Genomic DNA, 7,882 nt, shown 5'->3' on the forward strand with positions numbered 1-7,882 from the left:
TACTGCTAAAAGAGAGAAGAGAGAGGAGAGAGGAGAGAGAGAGAGAGAGAGAGAGAGCAAGAGAGAGAGAGAGAGAGATCAATGATGAGAGAGAATCATTGATTCGCTGCCTTCTGCCCACACCCTAGTAAGGGTTGAGCCCGCAACCAGGGCATGTGCCCTGACCATGAATAGAACCGTGACCTCCTAGTTCATAGGTCGATGCTCAACAACTGAGCCATGCCAGCTGGGTTTCATATAACTTTGTAAATTTTTCTTACATTGCATCATCTTGGGTATGTGCACCCAATTTCTTAAAAAATTATAACTAAAAGTAAAAAAGATAAGAAAGAAAACATAAAAAGCCTTAAGATATGCTTTGATATTAGCTTTATAGCAATAATAATAATAGCATTTGTTGAATACCTACTTTGTTCCAAACATAGAGTTTGACCTGCTATCTCTAATCCTCACATCTGAGAAGGTAAACATTACTGATGTCATTCCATGGATGAGAAAATTAAGGCTCAAAATATAAATGACTTGCCCACGATTATAAGGTTATTAAGCCAGGGTTCAAATCTGAACCCATTATATCAATCTATATATATAAAAGCCTAAGTGACCAGCCAACAAGCCAGTAGTTATGACACTCACTGACCACAAGGGGGCAGACACTCAATGCAGGAGCTGCAGCATGACTGCAACTTTGCAGAGTGCTCTCTTGCACTCTGGGACCCCTCAGTGGATGTCGGACTGCTGGTTTTGGCCTGATTCCCACAGACCAGGCCAAGGGACCCTACTGGTGCACGAATCCATGCACAAGGCCTCTAGTATTATTATTAAAAAGATTCTAAAAGAGATTGAAATATAATACAGGGTGGGGCAAAAGTAGGTTTACAGTTGTGAGTTCACAAAATAATTATTGTATTATTTACCCCACCCTGTATAAAGAACAACCTGAGCATTTACTCTGTGCCAGATGCTATTAGGTCTTTACAAAACAAAATTTCATTTAATCTTCTCAATAGCCTTATAAAGCTGGTATTTTTGAGATAGGTGGGTAACTTTCCAAAGGTCAAAAAACTATTCCATAGTGGAGCCTGAATTTTAACCCAGGTTTGCCTGACTCCAAAATGCACCCTCTTAACTGCTGCGTAAGAATTCTACTATTCAAATATTACCAGTGAAACTTGTATGCCTTTGAAAGTGAATGTCAAAACAGAACAACAGGGCTAATAAACCATCTTAAAGATAATTCAAAATAACTACAACATTAAGACACTGTCTCTAAGAGTCCATCACTAACTACTTTCTTGGCACCTGTCACCTTGTTCTGTTGTCCCAAATGGCCTTTAGAAGGATCTACAACCAGCATGTTCATTACAAGTGTTTTCCTTTTTCACTTGTATGCAATTTAAAAATCTATTTCTTAAACATCTAGTTCAATCAAAATAGAACTCATATCTCTGCATCCAAATATTCAGATACCACCAAAATGTATACAAGTTACCTAATCCACAATTCTCATCATTAAACAATGTTGAGTGGTTAGGAAGGCGTTCAAAGTCACTGGGCAAATTGCTCACATGCCATATAAAACACTAGTTTTCACAGTTTCATAATAAATTCTAGGTTATAGCAAAGCTTTTAAGATATTCCCAACATGACTGTCTCCTTATTAGAAATAATACTTTTCTAAACCAGGAGTCTCCTTGGGACTCAGTATTATTAGTTAAAACTACTTTCAAACATTCCATTTGTTATTAAGAGGGGTTGGCCCAATAAGGCAACCTGACCTTGTTGATCTACTGATTGGGCAAACATGAATAGAACTTCTTTATATCTATTGAGAAGTTTACTCACGTCAATTTCACATTAGCTGGATTTGTAAACCAAATACCTGGCAAACTATTACTTTAAACACAATCAGTGAAAAAGAAGCCTGGCAATTCTTGGAAAAACATGTGGGAAATCATGTGTACGTGTGAACTCATGCCTATATCAACTCTCAAAGAGTAAGATGGAAGTATGGGAGGTACCTAAGTACTGCCTAACAAAAGCAAAGTAAATAAGCAAACCAGGATGAAATACCAAATTTTGTGCTTAATCTTCAAGTTGGGATATTCCATCATATGGGAAAATTATAATATGTATTTTTAAATACTTTTAAAAATTCAGAGTATATGTGTATAGTAAAATGAAATGAATAAATGCTGCAGAAAATATAAAGGAGACATAAATCACTTATAATTACACCACTGTCAACACTGTGTCCGACTTTTTTCCTGGCATATACGGGTAAATAAACACTTTTGAATTTCTCAATTAATAGGGTTGCGCCACATGTACTGTTTTGCAACCTGCCTTTTTTTTTGTTTTATTTTTCCATCCAATAAGAAATCAGGAACAAAATTTAAAAATTCATAAATATAGTTCTACATGTTCAGTTCTCCATAACTGATTTAACCAATTTTTTCATTTAGACAAAACAACGGTAACTTCAGGCAGCTTTCATCTGCATTTTCTTTTCATAAGCATATTGATATAAAGAGGTAGTAAGTCGTTGTCCACTAAAGAGTAAAAGCTTTGGAAGTCGTCCTGAGTTACAAAAACCCTACTAAATGTGTGACCTCAAACATCCTGCCCTGACTCCCTAAATCGGACTCTCCTCATTGCAGATAATTATACCTGTCTCAGTATTTTCTTAAGCAGTAAATGTAAATTCTTAGCCCAGGGTGTGGCACACAAACTGCTAGTTATAGTAGTCATAATTGCCATCTGAGTTGTAGTAGTATTGGCAGCCATTTGTACTTCTACTCCTGCAAGCTGACTTTTCATATCTGGGATCTAATTTGTGCCAGAGAATTCATCTTTTGTTTATTAACCTGTAAGTGCTCAATATAAATTACTAGAACCCTGGTCCACAAAATTTGTACATGGGGTGGGGGGTGGGGGTGTCCCTCAGCCCGGCCTGCACCCTCTCACAATCCAGGACTGCTAGCTCCTGGCTCCTAACTGCTTGCCTGCCTGCCTGCCTGATCGCCCCTAATCACTCTGCCTGTCTGCCTGATCACCCATAAACACTTGCCTGCCTGCCTGCCTGATTGCCCCTAACTGCTCATCTGCCTGCCTAATCACCCCTAACTGCTCGCCTGCCTGCCTGATCACCCCTAACCGCCTCTGCCTTGGCCCCTGCACCCAGGACCCAGGCTTCCCTCCACCAGCTGGCTCCAGGCAACCAGGACTCAGGCTTCCCTCCCTCTGGCTGGCTGCAGGAATCCAGGACCCCGGGAGGCTTCGCCCAGGCCCAGGCTTTGTCAGGAAAGACGTCTGGAATGATGTCCCAAAGACCTCCGTCTATCCAGTTTAATTAGCATATTACCCTTTTATTAGTATAGAGGGGCAATAATTCTTTGGCTGTTATATATGTTGCCAACATTTCCCCAATGTTAGCATTAGTACTTAACTTTATTTTTTGGTCTTATTTATTATATAGAAGTTAATTCTCTTTTCCTTTACTTTCTTTTTTTTAAAAACTCTTCAATTTCTGCCATTGACATCATGCTTACAAAGATCTTCACTACCACAACATTATAAATAAAGATTAGGAATATAATTTACTCTATAACTTTTATAGATTCTTTAATATTTTAGCCCCAAATTATTATTCTTTAATCAGAAATAATTTTGCTAATAAGTAAGATTTTACTTTATCTTTACTCTCTTACATGCTATTGTGTAATCCCAACACTTTCAGAAATCCTTTCATCGATTCACCTTGATATAAAAAAAAGTTTATAATTCCTTACCTGAGATTCTGAAATAAAACTCTGAAAACAATGAATATGTTGTTTGTTTGTGTTTTTTTAAAGCTTGGTACCAAAATTAATTTTTTTTTATTATTAGTTAAGGTATTACAAATGTGTCCTCATCCCCCCCATTAACCCCCAACCTCCCCCACACACACAAACTCATGCTCCCATCCCCCTGTTGTCCATGTCCATTGGTTTGGCTTATATACATGTATACAAGTCCTTCGGTTGATCTCTTCCCCTTACCCCCGCCCTCCCCTACTTTCCTTCTGGGGATTGATAGCCTGATCACTGTTTCTCAGTCTTTGGGTCTGTCCCTTTTCCTCAGTCTATGTTGTTCTCTATAATCCACAAATGAATGAGATCATGTGGTATTTATCTTTCTCTGACTGGCTTATTTCACTTAGCATAATGCTCTCCAGTTCCATCCAAAATTAATTTAATAGCAAAGCCTGACCTGAGCTAATTTTGAGGCCATTTTTAGTCTTTATTTATTCAACTTAGTGTCATTATTAATGTTTTGTGAAAACAACCATGAATTTGACTATGAGATGTTCTAAAAAAGCCAAATTCTGAAGCATGACTGGCTCCAAACATTTCATATAAGGAGTTGTGAATCCTTACTAGGTTTCCATATATACTCAAACCTGTTTTAGACTTCCTATTGTAGCTATGCCATTCTAATTTCTTTTATTCTGCTAATACAAACCATAATAATAAAAGCATAATATGCTAATTAGACCAGATGTCCTTCTGGATGAAACCGGGATATGAGAAAAGCCCGGGTTCCGGGTGCCTGCTGGTGGTCAGAGGGAAGCCTGGGTCCTGGGTGCCAGAGGAAAGCTGGTGCTGGCAGCCGGGGGAAGGAAAGCCTACTCTTGTACAAATTTTGTGCATCAGGCCTCTAGTTAATATAATAAATGACATTGACTTTGGAATGCTAAACCAATCTTGAATTTCTGGGATAAATTCCATTTGGTATAATGTATTATCCTTTTTCTGTACTGTTAGATTCAACTTGTTAGTATTTTGTTAAGAACTTCTGCATCTGTGTTAATGAATTCTATAATTTTTTCTTATGCCTGTCAAGGTTACACTGGCCTCTATTTTCTATGTTTATATGTTTTTTGTTTTTATGTACTATATTTTATAAGGCAAGATGATCTTACCTCATCAAATATTTAATCTCATCATTTTTCATTCTTCACTAGTCTCAAACAATATCTTTCTGAACTTTAGAATTATTTTATCAAATCCCATACAACAATTTATCCCATTGGAATTTTTGTCTGAATTGCATCAAATTTTAGATTAATGTGGGCGAAAGTCATATTGGTACATTTACTATATTGACACTTCTCATCAGTCAACATGATATGTTTCTCTATTCAGTTGTGTTCTTTTATGTGCCTCCAGTGAATTTGGAAGTCATCTTCATATATGTCCTACCCAATTCCTACATATTTTATAATCTCCTTTATTTTTCAACTTTACGCATATCTATTCTACCATGTTTCATTAGTTCTGATTACCAACTGTGGCTAACTGGTATAGTTTTTTTCTTGGAAGGGATGGAGTACTATCTGGAAGAAAGCAGCTAAATATCACTATTTCATTAACTTAACAAGCATCTATTTAACTCATATATACCAAGCACTGAATATTCAAATAGCGATAAGACACTATCCCTATCCTCACGTTCAAAATCTGGGGAGGGAAATAAGTAGGGAAACAGGCAAGCATAATATAGCAAGGGAAGTTCTGTATTAGAGAAGAACTCAGGAGAAAAACAAAAAAGCCCTCCTCCAGGAGTAGAGTACTGTCAGGAAAAATTTCCTCAAGAACTGACCCCAAAGTCCTGAGGTGGGTCCCAATTTCACCCTTGAACATGCCTGGCAATGAGTAGGTACATCTAGAAACTATATTAAGTCCTCCAGACTTAATGAATGCCTTTAAAATAGAGCTGAATGTGCTACACTGTCTTTCATTTCTGAACAACAAAGCAAATCCTTGCAATCTGAAGGCTTCTCCCCTTGGCTTAGCAATCCACGCTGCCCGTCTTGGAGCTGAAGACTGGGCACTGTAGGTCAAGGAGCTGCATTTCCCATACCCGCCTCTCCTCAATAACTTCAGGAAAAGGCCATCAAGGTCAAGTGGAGTCATTGCAGCTTCAGTTACTAATGGGCCTGGCTCCAGATCCCTTAAATCCCATAAAGGGCTATTACTTATTTCCACAGAGGGACATTACTTTTTGGGAGAAAATGGTTCCAGTTCATGCCTAAACAAAGCAAACAAAAGCAAAACCTCAATGTGTCTCCTGGATAGTGATAGGTTCTAGTACCCAAATAAGAAGACCTAGCAAAACCCAGAGATTCCCTGCTTAGATGAACTATCTACCACTCCTCCTCAGTTCAGTATTAACTGTGGAATCATTGCACAACTACAGAGTCCTTTGCAGAGTGACCACAGGAAGCTGTGCATGGAGGAAGAGGGTGAGAATACACAGTCACTTGTGTTATTCCTGAAGAGACCCCAGGGATCTGTCCAGTTAGTCGGCAGAACATCTGGAAAGAATTCACCTGTCATGAACCCAGCTTGCTCAATAGCAAAATAAGTGAAAACACCACAAAATGCTCAATCATAGTGATCTTCTCAATTGCTCACACTAAAAGTTTTCCCACCTGAGCATCATAAATGAAACAAATTGCATAATAGGATAATAAGAGTTGTTGCTGAAAGATGGAATCACAAAATAAAAGGACCTTTCAAAATCTGAGTAAAGTTGGTGATTATCCAGGAATGGCATCTAAAGAAGAGCAATTCCAAGGTTCCTGCTTCTTCGTGTTATGGTGAAACTGAGATGGCCAAAGATTACTTTCAGTTACAACAGATCTTCCTAAGTCTTTGGCAACACCTCTATTCCTTTCTGGTAACTAGGGTAATGTAGTACACCGTCCTGTTTATCATTTTAATCTCAAATGCCACAATTCACAAAGTTGCTACTGGTGATATGATTCATGATATGATAAGGTTCACAGCAGAAAAAAATAACAACTTGCAGTAAGTAGTCCTTTAGACTTCAATTGTCATGGCATGTATTTATCCAAATAAGATTTTTGCCTCATAAGAAATGCACCCCTCCAAAAAGAGAACTAGTAAAGCCTGGTTCTCTAATAAAAAATGCAAGGCGTGAGAAAAATCAAATATATCTAGTTAAATATAAAATTACATTTATTGTCCCAAATAAAAAATGCATGATCTCAAATAAATAAGCCAAACAAAGTTGAGAGTCATTAAATAGTTAAATTCTTTACTTGTTACCAGTTCAAGAACATTAACCACAAAAACAATTAGAGCTGCAAACTTTAGAAACATTCAGATGAACTCAGTAGAATTACAGGTGTTAGAGTTAGCCCTGGGTTTGAATAACATCACTATGATGTTTTAGCTTTGAGATGTTGGAAATATTCATCTCTCAGCTTCCTCCTCTGCAAAATGAGGAAAATACCTACCTCATTGGGAGAGGTTTTTGAGTTAAGAGAAACAGGTATACATAAAGCCCAACAATGGATAAGACAGAGGCACTCCTCCACACAGCTAGTTCCCTATCCAAATTCTCTGCACATTAAATAGTGAAAAACATGTCCCCAACTTCTCAACCTTTGCTGTTTAACATATCAAATTCCTTCTGTTACAACACACCAACCTCATTTTTAATTACAGTACTTCATAAGTCAATTCTCCTCTTCAGAAAAATTTGAATTTCTTATGCATTTCCAACCTTTCATTTTCATACTCTTTTGAACATACCATTGCCACCATCATTTCCCAAAGTAGTTCATAAGGGATGTGCAAGGGTAGTTGTGGGGCAAGGTATAGTGAGGTGGGGGGGCCTTGAGTCTTTAAAGGCAGTAGTATCCCTAGCCGGTTTGGCTCAGTGAATAGAGCATCAGCCTGCAGACTGAATGGTCCCAGGTTCTATTTTGGTCAAGAGCACATGCCTGGGTTGCAGGCGAAATCCCCAGTAGGGGGCATGCAGGCGGCAGATGATCGATGATTCTCTCATCATTGATGTTTCTCTCCCCCCT

General features: G+C 38.1%; 1 protein-coding gene across 2 annotated transcripts in view; it reads right to left on the bottom strand.

Annotated features, from left to right (window-relative positions):
- CRADD (CASP2 and RIPK1 domain containing adaptor with death domain) overlaps positions 1-7,882 on the bottom strand; it is a 185,798-nt gene that overhangs the window by 146,176 nt on the left and 31,740 nt on the right. The gene's annotated exons all lie outside the window — the stretch shown is intronic.

This window comes from Myotis davidii, unplaced genomic scaffold, assembly GCF_000327345.1.
Source record: "Myotis davidii unplaced genomic scaffold, ASM32734v1 scaffold581, whole genome shotgun sequence".
In the NCBI taxonomy this organism is placed as follows: domain Eukaryota; kingdom Metazoa; phylum Chordata; class Mammalia; order Chiroptera; family Vespertilionidae; genus Myotis; species Myotis davidii.